Genomic DNA, 25555 nt, shown 5'->3' with positions numbered 1-25555 from the left:
GATGGGAGATAGGAAATTCACTCGGGGATCATGTCAGTCACCCTGCTAGACAGGGGTCCAGGGAAGTAAATGTTGTGAGAAGAAATATCCAGGGAATTGTTATGGCTAGGCTTGTATAGACCCTAGAGCCGATAGTCTAGTGCCTACCTATAAACAACAGTGTCTCCCATACTGAATAATTTATAATGCAAATATCACTAACAGTTCTCTCCAACAATATCTACAGTTTCTGCTTCTCTTATGCTATAGTTTCTTTAAGTTATGTAGAGTAGTATCCAGCATTACATATATTTTCTATAATGGACTTGACCATTTTTGAGGGGCTTTCAGCAGATAAGGACAATATTCAGGTTTTTGGATTAGATACCAATTCAAGTATCAATCTGAATAAGGAATCGCAATCTGATAATCAATGTATTGAGATGTTTGATAAGCTTTTAAAAAGTATGAAAAATCTCAGATCTTGCGTCTGGCATTTGAAATTGTTTAAGGCATATTTATCAAAGGGCATTTCTCCAAGGGGTTTGCGTATTCACATCAAACCTTTGGTGGACCAGGCTGACAACATTTTATTGACAGCTTGGTCTGAAATACAACAAACTACTTCCATGCTATTTGTAAAGGTGTTACATGCCTTTTATGAAAGCAAGATAGGTAGTTGCATGTTAGAAGTAACTCAGATGTGTGACCAGGCCAGACAATTTGATGATCAGCAAATTTATAGGTTTTGTTTTCAGAAGCTAAACACTGACTTGTTAGAATTTAAAAGGGGACTGAAAGAAAGGAAATTACACAAATTTCACAGAGACAAAGATTCAGGGAAACCCTTTGAGCTAGTTAAAAGTGTTAAATTTTCTAAAGTGGACTCCCTTAATGTTGGTCAAAAAAGAAAAAGGAAAATAAATCTATTCTTAAGAAAACTACTAGTGACACATCTGGGGAGGATTCGTCCTCCTTCATAGATACTGAAACTGAGTCACAGCAAGCTTCACCAGCTCTTAAAAAAAGTTGTTCCTTTAGATATCCAGATCCAGATTCTGGTAAAAATATGAATACTGCCCCTCTAGAAACAGGAGGAGAGGAGGGAGAAAACACAGGTCAAGATGTAACTCTACAAACCTTGTTGAACTTCTTGAAACCCAAGTAGTGAACTCAAATAATGTACATAATATTTCTTTTTTGGTCTTGTCTGACATTGAACATCAGATGTTAAATAAAGGTTTAAACTTTATTCCTACCTATATAGTGTCAGAAGATAGTTTTGTAGATGACTTGAGTTATTTTTGTAGATTATTAAACCTTAGATTACATTTTGATAATAATAATAATTAGGAATATATTTTCTCTTCATTTCCAACTTTAAGCATGTTGATATTTTTCAAAAATGTGTGCTTAAAGATTTGCATTTTGGTACACATTTAGATAGAAAGTTGGCTCCTAATAATTTGACCACATTGGAACTTCATGCATTGGAAAATTTAAAGAAAAATAAGAACATTGTGGTTATCAATGCTTACATGGGTGGAACCATAGTAGTCATGGACTGGTGTATATAACTAGCTGAAGCTGATAGACAACTCAAAGATGATTGGTTTTATACAACCATGTCCATTGATCCAACAGCTAAATTTAAGCATGAAATTGATGAGTTTCTGCAATTGGCAGTAAGTGAAGGAATTATCAGTGATAAAACCCTATATCATCTAAGGGTCAAGGACCCATTACCACAATATCTATATCTTCTTCCAAAAATTCATAAAAATGCCATGCAACCCCCCAGGGAGACATATTGTTGCTGGTAATGGTTCTTTTATAGAACCATTATCTGTGTTTTTGACAATATATTTGTAACCATTATTAAAAGGTGTAAGGGGCCATATACAAGACACTATGGAGTTTCTTAATATTGTAACAGACACACAATTGGACCCAGGGTGGATCATGTGTATGCTTGATGTTACATCATTGTACATCAGTATTCCTCACTGGGCTGGTCTTGCTGCATTGGAATTATATAGTCCAGGATTTAACACCTTCCTCCTCTGTTTGGCTGAACATGTTTTAACAAAGAATGTATTCTACTTTAATGGTACTTGCTATTTACAACTCAAAGGTACAGCTATGGGTGCTTCGATTGCACCTATTTATGCTGACCTTTTTTATGGGGTATCTGGAACAAATAATTATATACAACAGCAGTCATAATCTATTTCCTGATAAAACAGATATTTGTAGGAGATTTTTAGATGACTGCTGGATTGTTTGGAAATAGGATGTAACGTATTTGCAACAATTCATTCAGTATCTTAATGAAAATAAGTGGGATATAAAGTTTACAGTGAACCATGATCTGGAGTGTAATCCATTTCTTGATGTTCTTGTAAAAAAATAAGAAGATGGTACTTTAGTTACATCGCTGTACCGTAACCCTTTTCATTCTAATACCCTTCTACATGCCTACAGCTGTCATCCAAAATATATGATCAGGAATATCTCTAAGTTTCAATACATGAGGATTAGTAGAATTTCCTCCGCAGAGGAAGATTTTTTAATCTATTACAAAGAATTGACATCTAGGTTTTGTGAACGTGGGTATACACAGTCAAACTTGGTTCAAACCAGTAGTGAGGTCAAGAAGCTACATGGGAATGATTTGTTGAGATATCATAATAATAAAAGGATCTCTAATCCACCCATCAGGTTTATAACCAGTTATGGGTGTAATACTTCTTGTTTCATCGATTTGGTACAACAACATTGGGACATCTTATTAGCTGATGATTGGTTGAATTACTTTTTAGGTGCTAAGTGTAGTTTTTCTTTTAGGAAAGGTAAAACACTCTGTGGCCACTTTAATCGCTATAAATGTAAGATGCCATTTTTTAATACTACTCAAGTATGTTAGATGCTAGCAAAGTTGTTGGATGTTTTCCCTGTAGCCATTGTTCATTTTATAAATATATATTTCAAACCAAAGAATTTACCACCCAAAACACACCACATATATTTTATATTAACATATTTGCAAACTGCAGTATGGACTGGGCAGTTTACTTGGCTATATGCATGTGTTCATCTTTTTATATAGGTCAAACTTCTAGACCCATTAGGTTTCACATATCTGAACACCTTAGTAAAATAAGGAATACGTGCCCTACCAATGCATTACACAAGCATACTGTTAAACATTCATCTGCCCAATTCCATTTCATTATTATTGATAGGGTTTGTGTCAATAAAAGTTGTAAAGCTGGTTGGCACAACATATTAAATAAAAAGAAAAATGCCTGCATTGTGAGACTGGGTGGTCTTTTTCCACCTGGTGTAAATGAGCATCTATGAAGAACTTTTTGATTGGCTGATTTGTTTATGTGATTTTGTATTTCCCTATATATATATATATATATATATATATATATATATATATATATATATATGAGGTTGTGTATTGCAGTCTGTGTTATACATTGAAACAGGTTTTTAGCCGAAACTGGTCTGTTAACTGCAACTTGACTTTTGTTAAAGTAATATTTTCCTCTCACATATGTGCTGGCCTTGTTTGTTTTATGGTTTGCTGTCTTGTTTTGGCCTTTGCACTTGCCATCCTTGCAAATGCCTCATTCTTGCTTAGTATCCAAAGAACTACTGTTCATATATGTTCATTGATAATCAGTGAAGAGCAGCACTGCACCAGTATTTAAACATGGTAGGTGTGAAGAAATGTGCTGAATCCATAAAATTTTAGCCATTCGACAAAATGCCCATAGCAGCCTTGCATGTCTTTACTGGTATAAAATTACTGTCATGATAATGCAGAGAAGGAACCATGTGTACACAAAATCACAAATGCTTTTGATTCTTTTTGTTAAACAGCTGTGGTCAGGATTGCATGAATCTCTCAAGAACGCCTTTGAGAACCTGCCCTGAAGTGAGCTGAGCACCACTGGTACACAGCTTATGTGAACTATTTAAAGCCTTGTTTTATTTTCTGTAAACTGTGACCTTATATGAATCCCCTGTTTGGGCTTTAATAAGGTTGGAAAGGGGAAGACAGGAAAGATAAAATTAGGGGAGAAAAAAGGGACACGTAGATGGAATACATTAAGGGGTTTGTAGCGGAGGATGCAAGAGAGAATGGGGCATTATGCTTTTCTGGGGGATAGACTCCCATTTTCCATTTAAGAAAGAAGTTGGGTAAAGAATAAGGATAGAAGAAGAAGTAGGTGAGAGGGTTAGGAAGGAGTTAATAAGGATGAATAAAGAAAGGCAGACAAGACAGACAAATGCACTATGTGGACTGACAGAAGTGTGGGCAAGTCCTAGAGATGGCAGACAGACACATAATGTAGGGGTAGTAGATATGAAAAACAACTATCACCCCATTCTAGCAGATGCCAGTGATCACCTCTTCCTGATTAACCTGGAAAGGGGGGGGCCCTGATGGGGTGGGTTGGAGGCCTCCAGTGGCCAGATGGTTGGGCATAATAGGTCAGTGGGTCTTGCACCTACTGGAAAAGAGATTGTAAAGGGAGAGTGTAAAGGTTTCAGATTGCTTTCCACTGTCTTGTCAATGGCTCCTTCAACTAGGTCCTGAAGCTCATCTTTATTTGCAGCTTACCAGGGTAGATTCCAACAGGAGTGGAGCGACTGCTCCCAAATTATAATTACATTTCTGGGTGACTGGGGGGGGTCCTGCACCTTGGTCAGATACATCCCAGGGGCCCTCTACATCTGGTTAAAAAAATATATCATAAAAGGGAGATAGAAAAAAAGCATTTTAAAGAGCGAGAGATAGAAACAGAGAAGGAGACAAGAAAGCACTGCAATTTATTTAATAAAATCCAATTAAATATTTATTTATTCATAAATTGCCATTAAGCAATGTTACACTTTTTCACTTCTCAAATGATTGCACTCTAAGAACTATTTATGAATGGCCCACGTTATTACTACTTGTTATATGGTATGAATTAGTAACATATTTACTACTTTTTAGATTAGTGCAACAATGCATAATTGTTTCATTGACAGTTACAGTGTCACTACATAGGAGAGGATAAGCTGGCTAAAATGAATTACATAGGAGAGGATAAGATGGATAAGATGATGTAAGAAAGTATAACAATTTCCCATCTCTTGTTTTCTGGTTCTTAAAGCTGGTGATCCTTGCAAGGCAGACAATTATAGACCTAATAGTCTCATGTGTATTGTAAGAAAATGCTTTGAATGGGTTAATCTGAATATATTGCAGAAACTTAAGGTGACAGTATGTCACTCATCATGGATTTATTGCTGGTAAATTATGTAGAATGAATTTGCTTTCTTCTTATCATTCTTTATGGAGGGCTTAGGATAATGTGGATGTTATATACATGGATGTGTCCAATGCTTTTAATACTATGCCACATCACAGGGTTATTTCACTGTTACATGATTTTGGCATTAATGGTTAGGTGACTAACTGGATAAAAAAATGGTTGGATGGCAGAAATGTAGGGTCAAGCTTGAGTGTTCCATATCTGAAGAAAGTGTGATGAATGCAGGTGCTCTGCAGGGATCTTTGTTGGGACCAGCTATTTTTGGTATTTTATATCTTGCTTTCCCAGTGACAACTACATCTGGTTAAAAGAAATACAGATGAGGCTAAAACTCATCTTACACTATCTGGTATATTTGATTAATGTTCATTACAGACATATTTGAATAATTTACATATTTTGGCAAAATCAAACGAAATGAAGTTTAACTTAAGGAAGACACGTCTTATGCATTTTGAGGTGGGTAATCCTAATTATTCTTGTGCTCTGGATAATGTAATAAATAAGACAGTAAAAGTTATTAAAGATATTGGCATTAAGACTGATAATACCTTCCCTGGATTCGCAAAAGCTTGCACAGCGTGCATGCTTAGTGTAAGAGGTAATTTTGGCAATATGGTGGCAGAGTGATCCACGAATGTGCTCGTTTGACGTGCGCGAGCGCTCTGGCACTACTGCTGCACATTCCCAGCCCCTGTATGCAAATGACCCCATTTGCCAGTGAAAACCATGCAAATGAGGTAAATCTGCTATCCAGGAAGCTGTAATCAGGGCATGCAGGACTAGTGTAATATGCAGAAATGTACTCGGTTAGTAACAGAGTAAGGTTCTGCAAAATCCAAAACGGGGACATGACAGCTCCAAATTAAGGTGGCATATCATTGAGAAAGAATGCTAATGGCCATGTATAAGGCCATTGGCATTGCAAACAATGCAAAACATCCAAAATACAACTTTTACTTTATTACCACCGAACACGGCTGGTTAAGCATAGGGCAGCAGTGTGCAAATGGGATCAGTGGGAAAATAAGAAAATAAACCTAAAGCAAGCATTGCAACTAAAATCAGTATTCTGCCATGCAAGTCAGTGGTAGGTAAAAGACAACCCAGCCAGTGAATAGTGGTTCCTAAGGGGGGAGGCACAATGTGACACATGTAACTATGCATTAGCATTCAATCCTATGCAAATGAGGGGAAGGACAGTGAACCTCAGTTTCCACCAGCATGTGAGGCAGGTCCCAAAAGTGTAACAGTATGAATAGGCGAGTACAAGACTAGGAGGTAGGTGACATCATGGGTGGGTGTGTCAGGCATACTGTAAGCATATTAGAGCCCTGTGGCTCGGGGTTGCTCCCAGCGTAGCACAGCGATGCTAGGGGGTGTGTCTAAACCTGCCTAGCACTTATGACAAAGTGTAAGCGCGTGTGAGCGCCGTGCACTGGGATCTACAGGAAGATAAAGGAAGTGAAACCAGAAAATAGCAGCAGTGTACACATTGGAGTACACCAATTGTGCGGCGTGCACCTGGGCTGAAACAGAAGGGCGATGGGAAGGGAAAACAGCAGTAGGAAGGCAATCAAGGGGTACTAGGTTTGCTGCCAGTTGAAATGTATCAGAACCAACCAATTACACAGGCAGCAGACCAGCCCAGCCCAGAACACTACTATAAACTATGCAAACACCTACCCCTCTGTTTTTTTCCACACCCCACACCACCGGTGTAAACAAGCAGGGGACTTTTAACACTCACAATAGCAAAATGTTAGGGGCTGCAATAGCTATCATACAACTTGTGGAGAAGGCTGAGGATGGTGAGGATGTGAATGCTGCCGACCAACCCACAGTGAGGAGACAGAGAAGAGTGTACAGACCCAGGGTAACTTACCAAGGGCTACATGAGCAGGAGATAGTGGAACGCTATAGTGTGGACAGGGACATCCTACAGCAAATTGTTGAGCTGTGCTGGCCATGCCTCACACACAGAACTAACAGAGGGGAACCCATCCCAGTGGATACCACATCTGCCATCTGATGCAGCTGTACCTGAAATTTGCCAATGGGGACACCCCACACAGTCACCTAGTGGGGGATGCTGGATACGCACTGGAGCCGTGGCTGATGACACCCATCAGAAACGCACACACACCCGAACAAGAACTCCATAATAAGGCACATGCACAAACAAGAATCATAATAGAGTGTGTGTTCGGGATGCTCAAGTCACAGTTCTGGTGCCTAGACACATCCGGTGGAGCCTTGCAGTACTCACCAACTACATGTACCCAAATCTTCCTTGTATGTGCCATGCTGCACAATATGATCCTGTGGAAACAGCTGCAGCAGGAACAGCATGGGGCAGGGCCACACAGCCCCCCACCAGCGTCAAGGCCTGCACAGACACAGAGTGACTCAGAGGAGGAACAACCTGAGCCTGCCCCAGTAGGCAGAAGGAGGCATGCCCAGTATGCCCTGGCCCTGGCAAAGAGGCAATGCATAGCACATACTCTGACATGGGAGGGACCCAGGGAATAGCACCTCTCTCTGACTCCCATATACAGTAAAAGGGATGCCAAACATTACACTACCTGTGCCTAACTATGCCTAGGGAGTGTACTATGTGCATCCGACATAGGCAGCCCTGCAGCACCACCATAAATACTGGGACACCCACAAGATAAGGGACTCACACATGCTAGTCAGGATGGGGATCACATAACCAACAGTCACAGCCAGCAGGACAGGTGTAGACAAACACAAACAAATGCTGTACTATGGCCTCTGAATGAGGGCTATGGGTAACCCCCCCCCCCACACCCAGGCCTACACAGACTGACTACAGAAGGCCAGGTAGTGGGAAGTCAGTTGTGATGGCTAGGAAGTCAGAAACTAATGTGTAAGTAATCAAAAGATAAGAATGGTAGTACACTGGTAAGGCTTAGCCAGCACGATAGGTAAGACTACTGACTGAAATGGAGTACATGACATACCAGTACAGTCCTAGCAAATGTGTACAAGTGTCAAGTGTGCCCCACCACCCTACATGGAAATATATTAAAAGTCAGGTGCATTCCCCCCCCCAATCCTGTGTAGAAACATAGACAAAGTCAGGTGTTCCTCCCGCTATGTAGACATGTTGCAACAGTCAGTGCCAAATGATCGATGGGTACCCTGCAGACATAACATGCTACCTGTCGGTGTAAAACACAAAGGTCATCAGTGCAGCACAAACCACCAGACATGATCCACACATGCAAAACAGACAGCCGTACTGGGCATGCTCACACACTTAGAGAAATGAAGGCAATGTCAGTCATCACCATACTGAAAGGTCATACTGGGCATGCTCACACACAAACACATGAAGGCCATGTATGCAAACACCAGTGGACCAGACACATCCGGCAGTTGCAATTGTTAGTGCAGACACACTGCAGTATGCACCACTCATGCCTTACACACACAGTGGATACGAATACAGACATATATGTAAGGACAATACACTATAATAAGCGAAAGGTAGATGGATATAGATGTGTGGAAGAGAGTGACCATGACAAGGAGCCATCCAGGTCTGTCCCACCCAGCACACAGCCAAAGGGCCCCAAACATATTAGGTGCAGATGTCACTCACTGCAGATACTAGCGACCAGTACCTGTCAGCACCACAGACTATGTGGTCCCTGTGCCAGCTGTACAACATGACTGTACAAGGACGTAGTCATCTAGTAGCTGTATACACTTACCTGTGATATATGACCCCATGTGTGGCCGCATGTGGCATGTCACCCTTACATGAATGGGTTATGGGCCATGCACACACCACCCACCCCATAGCGCTATCCTGACAAGCCTGCTAAGGTCATAAAATGTGAAATACTCCTTTGGGAGAGTTGTAGTCTGGTAATCTCCATGGTGCGTTCCCATAACTGCATACTGCTGTAGTGTGATAAGCTAGTTAGGTAGGTGTTCTAACCCCAGACCTGGGAACTGTGTGTGTGAGTGTGTGTCAGTGTTTGTGTGCATGTCTGTCTGTCTCTGACTGTGTAGAGAGCAAAGCCTTTTAGGCTACTCACACCCCTTACAATTCATATACCCACTTTTGGCAAGGCTGTTGATGTCACCCACCTAGAAATACTCCCCTGGGAAGGCTGTAGCCCAGTAATCTCCGTAGCATGTGTTGTAACTGCATACTACTGTAGTGTGATAAAGTAGTTAGGTAGGAGGCCAAACCCCAGACATGGCAACTGTGCGTGTGTGAATCTGTATGTGTGCATGTCTGTCTGTCACTGACTGTGTAGAGAGTTTTGCCTTTTAGGCTATTCACACCCTTTACAATTCAAATACCCACCTTTGGCAAGGCTGCTGATGTGACACACCTAGAAATACATCTCTGGGATGATTGTAGCCCAGTAATCTCTGTAGCACATCCTGTAACTGCATACAGCCATAGTGTGATAAAAGAGTTAGGTGGGAGTTCTAACCTCAGACCTGCAAGCAATGCGTTTGTGTGCATGTCTGACTGTATAGAAAGCAATGCTTTTTAGGGTACTCACACCCCTTACAATTCAAATACCCTCCTTTGGCAAGGCCGTTGATGTCATGTACCTAGAAATACACCTCTGGGACAATTTCAGCCCAGTAATCTCTATAGCATGTTCTGTAACTGCGGACAGCTATAAAACTGTGTAGAGAGCAATGCTTTTTAGGGTACTCACACCCCCTATGATTCACTTACCCAACTTTGTCAAGGCTGCTGATGTCATGCATGTAGAAATACACCTCTGGGAAAATTGTAGTCCAGTAATCTCCATAGCACATCCTGCAACTGCGCATTGCTGTAGTTTGAATTACAACCATGATAGGGTTCTATCCCCACCCATGGCAGTTTTGGATGTATTGTGTGTGTCACTGTCTGTGTAGGGAGCAGTGCATTTTAGGTTAGTCTCTCACAATCAATTTCAAACGCCCTACTTTGGCAATCCTGCTGATGTCAGTCATTGTGAAATGCACTTTTGGGGAAAGATTACTGTGTAGAGGTGGTTGTGACTGTGTGATACCTGTGGCCAATGTGGAGTGGGTTTTGCAAATTTCTTATATGGTGGCCATACTATATATCACAATGTCCACCATACAGGGATAACAGATGTTATATGGCTGAGAGGCTGGGGTGCAAAGCCATACCCATACATGTGACATCAAGGCCAGGCAATCACAGTTAGCAACCCCAGTATTACCCAGAGCACACTCTCAACCCATGTGTCATACACACACACATATGCCTAGGTAACAACCAATATGTGGGTAGTACACTGCATATTGACCATTGATAGTAACTATGGAGTGATAGCAGTGGGCCACAGAGGGCATGTCACCCTGTCTATCATTCCAATATGCACGTACGTGCAGACAGTACACCTCCCCCATGTTCCCCAATGGACACCTGCACCACCTGTGGTGCCATCACATGTGACCAACAACAGACATACCATGCCTGAGAACATGCCCTGTATGGACAGATGCCACTGACACCAGGGAATGCTGATAGCATGCTCTCATTGCAGGTGCAGGGTAAAGCTGCTGGCCACTACCAGTTCCAACCACAGGTGGGCATGACTGGCACATCTGCTGATAATCTGTGTTCACAACATGGGCCAGGCACCCCAGGTACAGTTCCACATGTCACTGTACATGCATTTGAGAGGTGTGCACATCCCAGACACCGTCCATGTCATGGACTAAGGTGCACATACATGGCAAGTGGTGCACAGCATGTGCCACACACAATAGTCACCCAGGTGACCGGATGAGGGATACAATACCCACTTGTGTGGGCAAATGCAGACACTACATCCCTGAGCCACAAGGCAGACCATCATCATGTGACCTGATGCCAAGGTACACCCATCGCCTAGACTTGGACAACCATCTGGCACAGTCGAACACCACACACCCATACAGATATGCGCACATGCATGTCAGTACTGGAACCCTGTGTGGTTGTTGCATGCTGCGTATGTTCACATCCACACTCCCTACAAACCCCATGGGCATACTGCAGCATGCTGTCTGATGTCAGACACCTCCCCTTACCCTTTACCCATACAGCCCCTGTATGACCTGTGTGGTGCATGGGATACCTGCACAGTGATGTGATATGGGAATCCCACTACCAATGAGTTGTACACCTGGCACTGCCACGGGTGTCAATGTGTGTGTGTCCTTGTGAGAGTGTGTCTGTGTTGACACTGGCACCTGTTCATGCGGACAGGCACATGTATGTCACCTACCGTACAGCTACTGTATCCCTGTTGCAGATGTCACTCACCATCACATGTATGTTCCGAGTGCTCTACAACAGGTAACCCATGTGGCACATCCAATAACTGCATTGAACTGTGCTAGCACTACATAGTTGTTAGGGGTTTGACACCCTGTGCTGGTAGGTGTATGATACAAACATGCTTCAGTTTTACCCTCCCACCCCTCAATGACATGCATTTGCCTCTGTCTGTGCCCCCCATCCCCTCTCTGGTGGATGTGGAGACCTACACCTGCTTTGCTTAGGCAGCAGCATGTGTATTGTAAGTGATGCTCATGATCAGCTGATGGTCTCTGCATGAATTGCAGCACTCCCCTAGCTGATTGCATGTGAAACCGCTGTGGTAACATTCCCATAGCCAATTGTATGGAAACACATTCCAGTATCTAGGAACATCATGGTGGTGTTGGCCCTTTTCATCCACTGTGAGCAGGAACTAGATCTGTCGTATGGCTAACAGCATCTGAGATGGATTGGGATTTACCTCTAACAACATACACTGTGGAAACAGTGCAACAAACAGGAGGGGGATGTGCCTGACCTGTCTACAGACTGTAAGTGCTGCTATACTGCATTTGGAGTAATGTTGGTTTAACAGTGTTTGTGTGGATATGGCTGTTGCACATGTCTCAATACCTGCTATGTCAGTTCCATGTTTATGAGGAATCCCCATCTGTAGGGTCATCTGCAGCCTGGGCAGTGTTGTGTCCATGGTTTCATGTGTCACCCATTTAGCATCTAGCTGTGGACTGCAGAAGGTAGTGTGAGGATTGCAGTCAGTAGATGGAGAAAGACATGATAGTCACTGACGTTATATTCCTCTTAGGAAATATGTTGCAACAAACCCTGTAACAACAGAAAATGTATGTTGTTATCACAGCAACATGTCAATATTGGCCCTGTGTATGTACTTCCAGCCACACCTCTGTCAACCTTTGTGCATATGTCGTGCATGAAGTGGTGCATATGTGCTGTACACTATGATTTGTGGCATCATATCTGAGAACAAGCCACTGATATATCCGACTGCTACATGTTATGTACAGCAGGGGTTACATTTCATGACATTACCTGCACTTTCTGTGCATGTTCATACAGTACTGAGGTTTGTATACCTATGGTGAATGTCAACAGTGTGTGTATTGTTAATATGTACCTTAGCCTGTGTACAGACTGTGGTAGATGACATTGTTTTAGTTTCTCTACTATCAGATGTTACATGCTGCTCCACTGTATGGTATTGTAATGGAGTACGTTTGTAGGGCCATACACACACACACATGTCCCATACCACAGACAGCCATCAGACCAAACTGTGTAGCAGGCCAGTATATGTAGGGTCAGTCTGTGAGTGGCACATATAAGGATGGTGTAGAACAGATAGTCCATATACTGTAATATCATGCTAGCTAACCATATGTGGCTGTGGATGTGCTCACATTGGTTGTGGATATGCAATTTCACACAGGTGTATCTTAACCTGTGCTGTGACATGCCTGTTGAGCCTGCTTTATATGCAGGTACATGTGCATTCCCCCTTAGGAGAAGTAGGCCAGAGTTGAGCAAGTCTGCCTGCAGCCGGCACAGTGCATTGTTAAATGCCTAGCAACTGAGTGTACTTACCCAGTGGGATGTCATGTGCAGATACTAGTCAGATGTCCCACTTCCGGGCTTCCCTTAACAGTCATGTATGTCAGACAGGGCAATCGGATGCAGTGCAGATTTATGTCAATATCTATTGGGTAGTAAGTGACCATGGCACCCCTGTACCAGTGGTCATACCATTACAGGCCAAGCAGGGGTGTGTGAATGCATGACCTATTGTGGACATCATATTCCAGTTATTATGTGTTATGCCCATCTACATGGCTGTCTACATCCATATTGTCAGGCATGGTACATATGTGTAGCACTAAGTGCTCATGTGTGTGCCTCTGGACTGTACAGAGTGTGTCAGACTTTCCACATATATTGGCCAATATCTCTGCTGCATTCCACAGCGGCATTATGTGCTAACAGTGGTACTGTACAATTATGTCCTTAGGATGTCTGTCAGTAGCCAATGGCACACATGTTATAAGCAGATGTGATCTCCCACACACACCATGTCTGTGAAGACAATCCCATTGACAGGAGCAATAGTCTACTATTATACCTGCTATACATACCTGACATTCCCTGCAACTACAGCATTGGGATCATATGGGCTGGGGTTGGGCAACACTTCATGTCCAGGACATATGGTGGGAATATATGTACATATACTTATCCAGATAGCCAGATATACATGATTACACATGTGTACTACTCCCAATTAACACTGTCATGGCAACCACCTACTATAAATCCCCACATCATGTGTGCGTGGTCCCATTACATTTCCTGTGTGTGGACATCCATCCTGTGTGTGCATAGCAATGCTACCAACAGCAGGGAGCAATACCTCTTACAGGAGACCAGCACACTCAGGGCAGCCACATAGTTGTAGGAGGATCAGGAACTACAGACAGACTGCGAGTAGAGTTGTTATGCTTTTTTTAGTGCTGGTATTACAGGGTGTGAGTGTACATACTAGTTTACTGTGGAATGCAGTCCGTCTGCATACCACACAACTGTGAGCCTATCCTCATGCCAGCCAGAGCTATGTCTATCATGTCTTGTCTGTCCACCATACAGGTCCGGTGTCAGATATTACACTGGCAGTGTGTGTGTTGAGTGTTATCGGTACATGGCTACATCCATGACTGTTTCTTACCTCAGTTTCCCAGACTAAGGGTATGTTACAGACTATCATGTCACACCAGTACCTTGCTTAGTGTATGGCAACAGTTGTCCACATATGTGCCAGTATTCCAACCTCTGTCCATCACCTACATACCAAGCTTTGCACATATGTCATGATGTTGGTGGTTGATCCATAGTGCCCTGTGAGTTTAACACACTGCCATTGCTGCCATCAGTCCACTGCCATTGCATCCCTCACACATACGGTGGGGCTGGGGCCAAATATGTGTGGGCATCACCTACACAATACATGCGTGCCCTTATCCACTCAGGAGGCCAGTGTATGTAACAGTGGTATATGGCCCTATATTATTGAGTCTGGGGGGCAGTATCATAAATAACCTAGGCTGCTACAAAATGTGGGGGTATCAGAGCTGAGCTGTCTGAAGTTATCTGGATATACAGTACCATATACTTCACCTATATATACATTACTGACATGGATCTGGTTAATGCAGGACTACTGCCCCCTGCCATACAAACTGTTCTGTTTGTCGGTGTGTTCATGATGGTGTCAGTTATGCCATATTATGTAGCAGTTACAAGTCATGTGGTCAGATGATGCCTTTACCACCTACTGAGTTTGTACAGTGTGTAGATAGAGGCTGCTGAGTTGCACACTTGCATAACATACTGTTGATTGTTAGGTATCCTGTGGCCCAGTTTGTCTTTCCTATTGTACAATGTGAATGGCTTGGCCTGGACAGCAACAGCTGTGAAACTTTCCAGACTACTATATTACTGTAACTGGTCCACAGTTGCATTACTCTGTTGATTTAGTTGTCAGTGTCTGAACAGCTATATGGCATGGCATGTAGAACTGTAATAGTACACGATTAAAGGTTTCGATGTCTGCAAACCTGTGGGTGGTGTTTTAACTGTGACCTCTCTGTGAGTATATGTTATAGGCAATGATTGTCATTTGTATGGGTGGCCCATACAGTGTCCAGTTGTTCAGGGGTTAACTGTAGGCATAGTGGATGTTCCATATTGTGTACACGTTCTACTTATGTATCTTACTGTACATATAACTGTGTGTGTATGTGTAGTCACATGTATATGTGTGTATATATATATATATATATATATATATATATATATATATATATATATAAATATGTAAACCAGTATCTTCATATCTATGTCTGTGCATCTGTATCCTGGGGATGTTGATGGCTTCCACATATTGTATTCCCCATGAGAGCCGAGAGCCAGACTGTACTGCATGATATGTTACCAATACCAGCCTGCTAACATCATATAGGTGGTATGTAGTACTGGTAACATTGTGTGCCCATGTTATCTCAGGCCCTGTTTATGGGATATGCAATACTTGGTAGTGTATTGCAGGGCAGATGTGTTTGGCTCGGGGGGGACGCCTAATTGTTCAGACGTACAGTGTGTGGGGTCTCTCAACCCCATTAACGGTGCATGAGGACATACGTGTCGTTTGTTAATCTGCCATTGCTATCTACAGATGCATGGCCAAATATGCCTGTATATATATATATATATATATATATATATATATATATATATATATATATATATATATATATGCTAAGATATATATATAACTATGTCTGTATATATCTAAATAGATATATATCTGTGTACACATATGTAACTTGCTGTGTATATGTAGACATATAGGTGTACACACATATATGTGTTGATTTAGGCATTTGCATGTATATATGCTCATATATATTGAGATATATATATATATATATATATATATATATATATATATATATATATGTTGTATCTGTGTAGATACGTATATATGTACACAGACATACTTCTAGATATTGGTATACATTCCCTGTACCGTTGCATGACTGGACTGGATGATATGTTTCTGAAATCATCAGATGTATGCGTAACTGGCATGGCTTAGTGGTACATCACCTTGTCTATGGTATGGAGTGTTCTGGGTTCGAGCCCTGCAGGTGCTGTGTATTTTGTAGTTGGGCAGAACCCGGCCCGTTGGATACAGTCTTGAAGGTACTTTTGAGCGGTTTGCATGGGGGTAAGCTACACAGGTTAAGCAATATAGAAGCCAAATGAGTATATGACACTGTAACCGGAAGGTCCATGTTCTGTCCAGCAACACAGTAAACGGTGTCTGCAAGACTCAAACCCAGGACCCAACACACCATAGACAATGTGAACTACAACTAAGCCATGACAGATATATGTACAGCTGATGCCTCCAGAAACATGTTATCCAGCACAATCATTCAACAGTACAGTAAGTGTACTTTAACATCTAGATGTATGTGTGTGTGTACATATATATATATATATATATATATATATATATATCTATATATATATATATATATATATATATATATATATATATATATATATATATATATATATCAACACAAATCTGTCTATATATATATATATATATATATATATATGTATATATATATATATATATATATATATATACAGCAAAATATACATATATATATATATATATATATATATATATATATATATATATACAACAAAATATACATATATATATATATATATATATATATATATGTATGTATGTATGTATAGATATATATATATATATATATATATATATATATATATATATATATATATATATATATATATATACATATATATGTGTGTGTGTGTGTGTGTGTGTGTGTGTGTATGCAGATATATATCAGTAGATATCATAGAGAACATGACAAAGACATATATGAACACAGGCACCGTTAATGGGGGTGAAGGGGCTCAGACAACATATGTCTCACATGTGGTGACATTCCCCCCCACAATACATTACTTACTGTTGCAAATGCCATAACCAGGACCTGACAATACATGGGCACAAGTTGTTAACAGTAAGCCATCCCACCTGTATTATGTCACCTGGGTATTGGTAACATATTATGCTGTACGGTCTGTCTAACATAGTGAATATACAATATGTAAGCAATGAACGGTCCTTTGGTACCTATACTCAGACACATGTATGCAGATAGTCATATGCAGATATATATATATATATATATATATATATATATATATATATATATATATATATATATATATATATATATATATATATATATATGTATAGATATATATGTGACTCCACAGACACACTCAGAGGTATGTCTAGGAAGATAAATAAGAGGGTGCACACCATACTGAACTGCCAGTATCCCTACAGTTGCATTCTCATCTGATGGACATTGTATGAGTCACCCATACCACAGACAAGTGTTGCTCGACACATATACCCACAGAGATGTCAATGGATGTAGCACAACAGACAGGTTGTTATACATAGGAAAGGTTCAGTTATGTACTATTACAGTTGTATATTCCATGTCATTTAGCTGATTATGCTCTGACATACATACAAACAAAGTAATGCAACACTCAAACATATCTTTTAGGACAGTAGTCCGAAAGCATAACATCTGTTGGTGTCTATGTAAAGGCCTTCAGATAATCCAACAGAAAAGACTGATGTGGCCACAGCATAACAAACTATCTACAGTATGTCATGCAGGTGTATAGCCCAGTGGCATCTAAATACACTCTGCATGCAATCCCTAGGGTGAAAAGGCCTGGTTTGACACTATGGGTGGTATCTGACACATAACAATGCATAACTGTAATCATCACAATCACACTGATGGCAGTCAGCAGTAGGCCAGCAGTGTTCACAAGGTGAAATGTATTGTAATGTACATCCGCATACTGTAGGGCAGCTTACTACTGGTGGTCCTCACATGTTGTAACACCCTGGGATACTTGTGGTGCATACCCCCAATACACTGCCTTACAGGGGCACAGCACACTTTTGCATACACTGACCTTGAGACTGCAGAGGTGCACACATGTGTTGTGCAAATAAAGCCCACATATATATGGTGCATATGGACTGTGCACCATTAGTTATTGACAGCATACCTGATAACCAACCAATCAGATAACGGACTGCTGGACATGTTGTGTGTAGTACGGGCTGTGTCCGAGGACATTACCAGCACATTATGTATAAGTTTGTACAGTACTATGGTCAGTGTATGCATGGCAGGAGTCTGCGGCCTTCACTATCCAAATAGCCATTCCTGACCCCTCACACACCAAAGTAATGCCACCGGGGTGGGGGCACAACAACTATCTGACCCATACAATGAAGATAGCAGAGCATATACCATCCCATATATAGCAATACTACATATAATATAACCACATTTATAACAACAATACCTAACATATTTCCATACCTGTGTTCCTGTGTTGGGATGGCTCTGTGTGTGTGTGTGTGTGTGTGTGTGTGTGTGTGTGTGTGTGTGTGTGTGTGTGTGTGTGTGTGTGTGTTGTGCGGTAGTGTGTCCATTAATCCTCACAGGTACAAGGACCCACTACTGCAGGGCTGAAGAGACACCTGTGGCTCCAGATCCACAGGTTGCAGACCCCTGGGTTAGGATGACTGACGACTGTATGTGTGTTGCACTTATGACACATGGGCTCTGTACAGACTGTGGTAGACGCCATTGTTCTCCATCCATTTCGTTCTGATGTTACATGCCACACCAGTGGTAACCTTGTCTATCATATGTGGCTGTGGCTGCATTGCCATTAGATGTGGGTATGCATTTACTCACAGATGTCTGCTATGCTGTGCTGTGACCTGTGTGTTGAGCCTGCTATAATCACAGGTACATGTGTATCCCCCTATACAATATGTAGTCTGGAGTTGTGGCAGTCTGCCTGTAGTTTTCCCACTGCTTTGTGACATGCCTAGCAACCTACTGTAAATACCTAGTGTGCTGTTATGTCCAGTTATTTGCAGGACATACTGCTGCCAGGCCAGCATAACTGTTGTGTATTACTGACAAGGCTGTGGTATGCTGTACAGATCTCTACTGGGTAGTATGTGGCCAAGTGAACTCAGCAGTACCAGGTAGTATGTGCCTGGACATACTGGTGTGTGTGCGTGCATACACTGTGTGGGCATGTGTACCCCAGCATTGTGATATACCCATGTACATGGCTAGTGGCATCCACATTGGGAGGCACGGTCCACATGTCCCGCATGAAGGAGACATGTGTACAATTCTGGACTGACCACAGAGTGCCACATTGTCCACATATAGTGGTCATATCCCTGCTGTAGTCCACAGCATCATTACTGTGCTAACAGTGGGTCTGTACTATGCTGCCCTAGGATGTCTGTCCATAGGCAATGGTGCACATGTCTACAGAAGATGTGACCTCCCATACCCAACATGTCTATTAGGACACCACTATGACAGTGGCAACAGCCTACATATATACCCACAATACATCCATGATATCCCCTTGCACTACGGTGTTGGGACTATTGTGAGGTCGGACTCTACTCCATGTTCTGAACATGTGGTAAACTGATATGTGTGCACATATATCCACATAGCTATGTAGATATATACACATATACATATCCACATACATATATGGCCATATACATATCTTCATACATATATGGGTGTATATATGTACATATATACATATAAATACCACACATATACCTACACACAGCACTGACTTCAGCAAGCAGCTATGCATCTGCTGTTATTCAAAGGGGATCCGTTATCTGTCTGCCTGGGGCGACATGATGTACAAACCACGATGCTCTGGCAAAGGCATTACACGTGTTGCCCCTGGGATTCAGGTTAGTAGCTATACCTCCTGGCAACCCCATAGTGCCTTATCTAGGCAAGGTTCAAAGGGCAAATCCTCCACAGATGCAAGCATGCAAAACTGCCGGTAATGCGACTCAGTGTTAGATGTCTAAACCTAAACAGGCACTCTCCTGAGCCACACATTCAAATGGGGAACATCGATATCTGTGCAGTACCTGGGACCTAGTGCAATGCTCCAGAGAGCACACCTGTAATATCTGGCTACAACCCTTATCACACATGGTGGGCAACAAACCAAGACCACAACACTACAGGTGGAGGAGTGTCCATATTCACCAAGGTCATTCACACCTCCAGCCTAGTGTCAAACACAATGCATCTGGGAATCACCAAATGCAACTGACACTATGTAAGACTGGAATCCAAACTGTAGCTGCCTACTGATCCCCCTCCATGGGCCAATGTTCTCACTGCACCATTATAAACATACTGGACAATATTAAGATACAATCAAACACCATAATACTGGGTGATTCCAAATACTCTGCCATTAACTGGGAAATCACCTTGTGTACCACCACCCTTTACCAATGGTTCTGGGAACACATACAACCCCCTGGATCAACTAGTCCATTGTCCAACCAGGGTCTCCAATATCATAGACCTGGTCATTCCCAACATGGGTGTCAGATTCCCTACACCAGTGGCCACCCAACATAGGTCATGTCTGACCATTAGGTAATCACCATTGACATCCACATCCCACCCCCACCCGCCAGTAAGGATCCTCCATGAATACCCTCTGCAAATCCTATGCCATGCTACTCAAGCCAGATGTGACAAACCTCATGACACCCATGGAGATGGGAGCTGAACGTGCAACTGGTGATTCCTACACTAAGGCACTGTGTGACACACCCACTCGTGCATGCATTGCGCCATCCCACATAGACCCAAAACACTGTCCTCCAAACAAGGAAGACAGTCTTGTGCTCCACTGCCATGAACAGTCTACACAACAGAAGGAAGACACTGTTGCAGTTAACAGGATAATCCCAAAACAGAAACTGCTCCCTTACCAGCCTCAGTAAGAATCTGCTATGCCTTGAAAACCGCCACAGCTTGTTACATAAATAGCATTGCCATAGATTCCAAAGACAGCCACAAGGCATTCTATAGTTATGTCCAGGATCTATACCACAATGCTCAGAATTGCTCTGTGCTACAACAGATTGGCATTAAATATACTGATTCAAAGGAGTGTTCCAATATCCGGGCAGACCGATTTTGAACAACATTCAGCCTCCCTCACCCCCTAAAGGGCACATCTCAGTAACAAAAGGTTGCAAAATGCCAGTAATCATGGCCACACAGGTGGAATCCACCGACTCCACTGCTAGGAATACAGCAGCCTTTGGACCAGATGACATGTTGTGTAGTACATGAACTACTAAATAACCCTGCATCTCACCTAAGTGCCATGTGTCATCATAGCCTTACCTCAGGTGTCTATCCCACTGAGTGGCACACAGCAACAGTTATCACACTCCAAAAAGGGGAACCCACCTTGGATCCCAGGAACTACTGTCCCATCAGTCTGACGAGTCTGATCTGCAAGGGCATGGAATGCATTATCATGCAACTCATTAACAAAGACATTGGCAACCAGTAAACACTGGACCCCACCCTGGTTGCGCTCATGCAGGGCCGATCTTGTCTCCTGACCCTGTTTGACTACTTTGATTCAGTCCCCTCAGCTGTGGAGGAGGGTAAGGTGGTGCACACAGCCTATCTGGACTTTGCCAAGGCCTTTGACAACATTGCCCACTCTAGAGACATAGTTAAACATGCAGAGCTGGCCATAAACACCTGTGTCCCTTGCTGGGTTGCCAAATGACTTACCAATGGAACCCAGACTGTAAACATAGCCATGTCCGATCCCTGCTCCAGACAATTCACTAATTTGAGTACATCATGGTCGGTCCTAGCACACCTCTTGTTTGCCATCTACTTCCCTGAAGTACAGGCCTACACTAAGGAACTCTGGCTGACAAAGTTCACAGATGGCTGCAAACTGGGAGCCATTATTGGATCCCCAAATGATGTGGATATTCTACAACATGGCTTTACAGACACAGATGCTTGGTGCCAGAGCCATGGGCTCAAGCTTAATGGCATGTAATGCATAGTTATCCCCTTTGGACATACTGTGTACCCATGAAGTACCACATCGGTGTCAGTACAATAATCCTCGACAATGTGCTGACAGACAGAGGGACACAGGTGGACAGTAGTCTCACCTTCATTAACCACATAGCCACGACACTAAGGAAATCCTCCTATGTGGCACACCTCATTACCGAAGGCTTTACATCCAGAGAAAATGGGGTACTTGTCCCACTGTACTCATCCCTCATTACACCCTGTATACAGTACAATGCCCCATTTGGTATGTACATTGCAGGACAGCTGCAACAGCTGGGAAGGCAGTGGAAATACCTCACTATATGAATCACAGGCATCAAACAGATGACCTGTGCTGAGCATCTAGACATCCTCCAGCTATACTCTGTGGCATACTGTCTACACAGAGGCTATGTCAAACCCTGGGAAATGACATCTTTAATATGTGTATGTACTGCCATGTACAGCACATGTGTCTGTGTGCTCTCATTACTGTAGCAAAACGTATTGAGTGTCATGTCTGGGACACACAAGTATATGAGGCCTGCAAAGCACTGTTATCCATGTAAATGTGTGATATGCAGGGATAGCAACCCAGGGTACATGCTGTCACATAGGCATGCAGTGTAACATGGCAGTACTGCTGTCGACTGCTGTTCCAGGGAAGGGTGCAGTGCTAACATTACTACTGACAACAAGCACACCTGTGGGCATAGCTGCACTCTGAGAGCTCACTGTCATGTACCTAGTGTGTGGACTGTGTTACCATATATGTGCCCTACTGGATGATACTCAGACATGTGGAATGTAACTGTGGAGTACCATTGGTACAGTGCATGTTAGTGAGGGCTTACAACATGTAGTAATGGAATACTCATTGTTGTTAAACATCCATCTGTTGACATATTCATCCTACTGCATAGCTACTCGGCAAACTGGTGTCTATCAGTCCTTCTACAGATGTGCAGATGGCAGGCCTCCAGCTGGGACACGTACAGACAACCTAAGCTTGATAGACACTAACATGTGTGGCCAGCTGTGTACTACCTGTCACATATAGGGGACATCACCCTGTATGGGCCACATGCCACCAGTACCTACACTACACTACCACAGCCAACTGAAAATGCTTAGGTACAGGTCTCCATCACAGACATTAACCATGTGTTTTACGACATGTTGCATACATGTCAACTGGACCACCTCAGTGGCCATGTGTAGAAGGCACCCAGAGGATTGGCTGATGCATGTCACTGTCACCCTGCCAGTCACTAACATGGTGTCTGTTGATAGATTGCCTGCTAGCACATGGCAGGTGGCATGATATCAATATACACACACCCCCTACACATCCAGTCCCTCCATGGAAAACAGCCAGGTACACAGCTATGACCACCTGCAGCAATGCACCACAGTATTGACACATGTACATGTGCATTACTGAGTATAACATTGTTTGTGTGTTAGTACACCTGTAGTTGGAAAGTTCATGACTGCCTTCACAACCACCACCACTCCCATTGCCATAGTCAGATGTGGCCGCTGCTGTATTGGACATGACATGTAGCCTGTTACACTCCTCTCCCTAACAGCTACATGTGCCTTGCAGTACCAGCACAACAGTGTTGAACAAATGGGTTGGTAGTCATGGGAATCCCATTGAGGTCTGCCACGTGTGTGTATGTGTGCATGCCTTCATATCTGTAGGGTACACCATTCCGAGGTCACATACTCCTATTCCAATGCACATTGCCATACTGTAGTACAGATATTGTTGTTGTCACCCATAGGTGTGGCAACGCAATGCAACACCTTACTATGCCTGTGGCATATGCATTACATGCATATCCCTGTGGTACCACTGTTATGATATGCAATGGGTTGTTTTGGCGTCATAGGCAATGTGTGATAGTGGGTTTGTCAGAGTATCAAGATGGGTTCTAGTGTGTACAATATCCAATGGAGGATGTGGGTGCTGTCTACACTGTCTTTACACCATGGTACTCCTGGTATATGGCCCACATACCACTCTCTGGTGGCCACTGTCACCATCACCCATACAGGTAACAGATAAGAGGATACAGCTGTGTGCAGCCTACCTGTAATACATTGGACACACAGACTAGTTAGTTAGCAACAATCCACCCAGGTCTCTAAGATGTGCATCTTCCTGTTATGTGTCAGTCAATGTGTATATGATGGTATGACACACTATGTATTCTCCATATACAAACATTACATCCCCCATTACCATATTGTACGTGTCTGTGGATGTTCGGCATGTAACATGTGACCTGGTACACACCTCACCCTACAGATGGTGTTGTGTGTGCAATGACAGCCACACAGTTCAGTAGCACTACATACCTGGGTAGGGGTCTAGACACAGTGTCGCCAAGTAAGGATGTGTGTGTATGTGGATGGGTTTACATAAGGGTGCAGATTATACCTGTACCAGCAGGCCACCAGTCAATGTTGCATGGGCAATAACTGTTATACATATCTGTGACATGAGTGCAACTGTACACCAGATATGTCATGGCCATGGCATCACCACAGTGACATACCCTTATGGAATATGACTGCAGACCAACCTCCTGCTGACACATGTACTCCTATAGCACAAATGGATAACAGTATGGAGATACCAATCAGTGTTACAAACAGCTGAGATGCATCATAGCTGCATGGCTACACTACCTGACATGTATGCATTACACATTACCACTGACAACATCTTACACTGCATTACATTACAGCACTCTGTTACAGTCACCATGTGCATCCAAACCATATTAGCCTGTCCCTGCATTGATGTTATGGATGGTAGGGATGTACCATGGGTATCATCATATGCACAAGGTGTGTGAAAGTCATCATAGCTGCATGGCTATACTACCTAACATGTATGCATTACACATTACCTCTGACAACATCTTACACTGAAGTACATTGCAGCACACTATTACAGTCACTGTGTGCATCAGAACCATATTAGCCTGTCCCTGCATCAATGTTATGGATGACAAAATCAAAATCAAACGAAATGAAGTTTAACTTAAGGAAGACACGTCTTATGCATTTTGAAGTGGGTAATCCTAATTATTCTTGTGCTCTGGATAATGTAATAAATAAGACAGTAAAGGTTATTAAAGATATTGGGATTAAGATTGATAATACCTTCCCCGGATTCGCAAAAGCTTGCACAGCGTGCATGCTTAGTGTAAGAGGTAATTTTGGCAATATGGTGGCCGAGCGATCCACAAATGTGC

Source organism: Protopterus annectens, chromosome 2.part1 (assembly GCF_019279795.1).
Source record: "Protopterus annectens isolate FY-2018-M chromosome 2.part1, PAN1.0, whole genome shotgun sequence".
Taxonomy (NCBI): Eukaryota; Metazoa; Chordata; order Ceratodontiformes; family Protopteridae; genus Protopterus; species Protopterus annectens.
Note: the sequence above shows the minus strand (reverse complement) of the source record.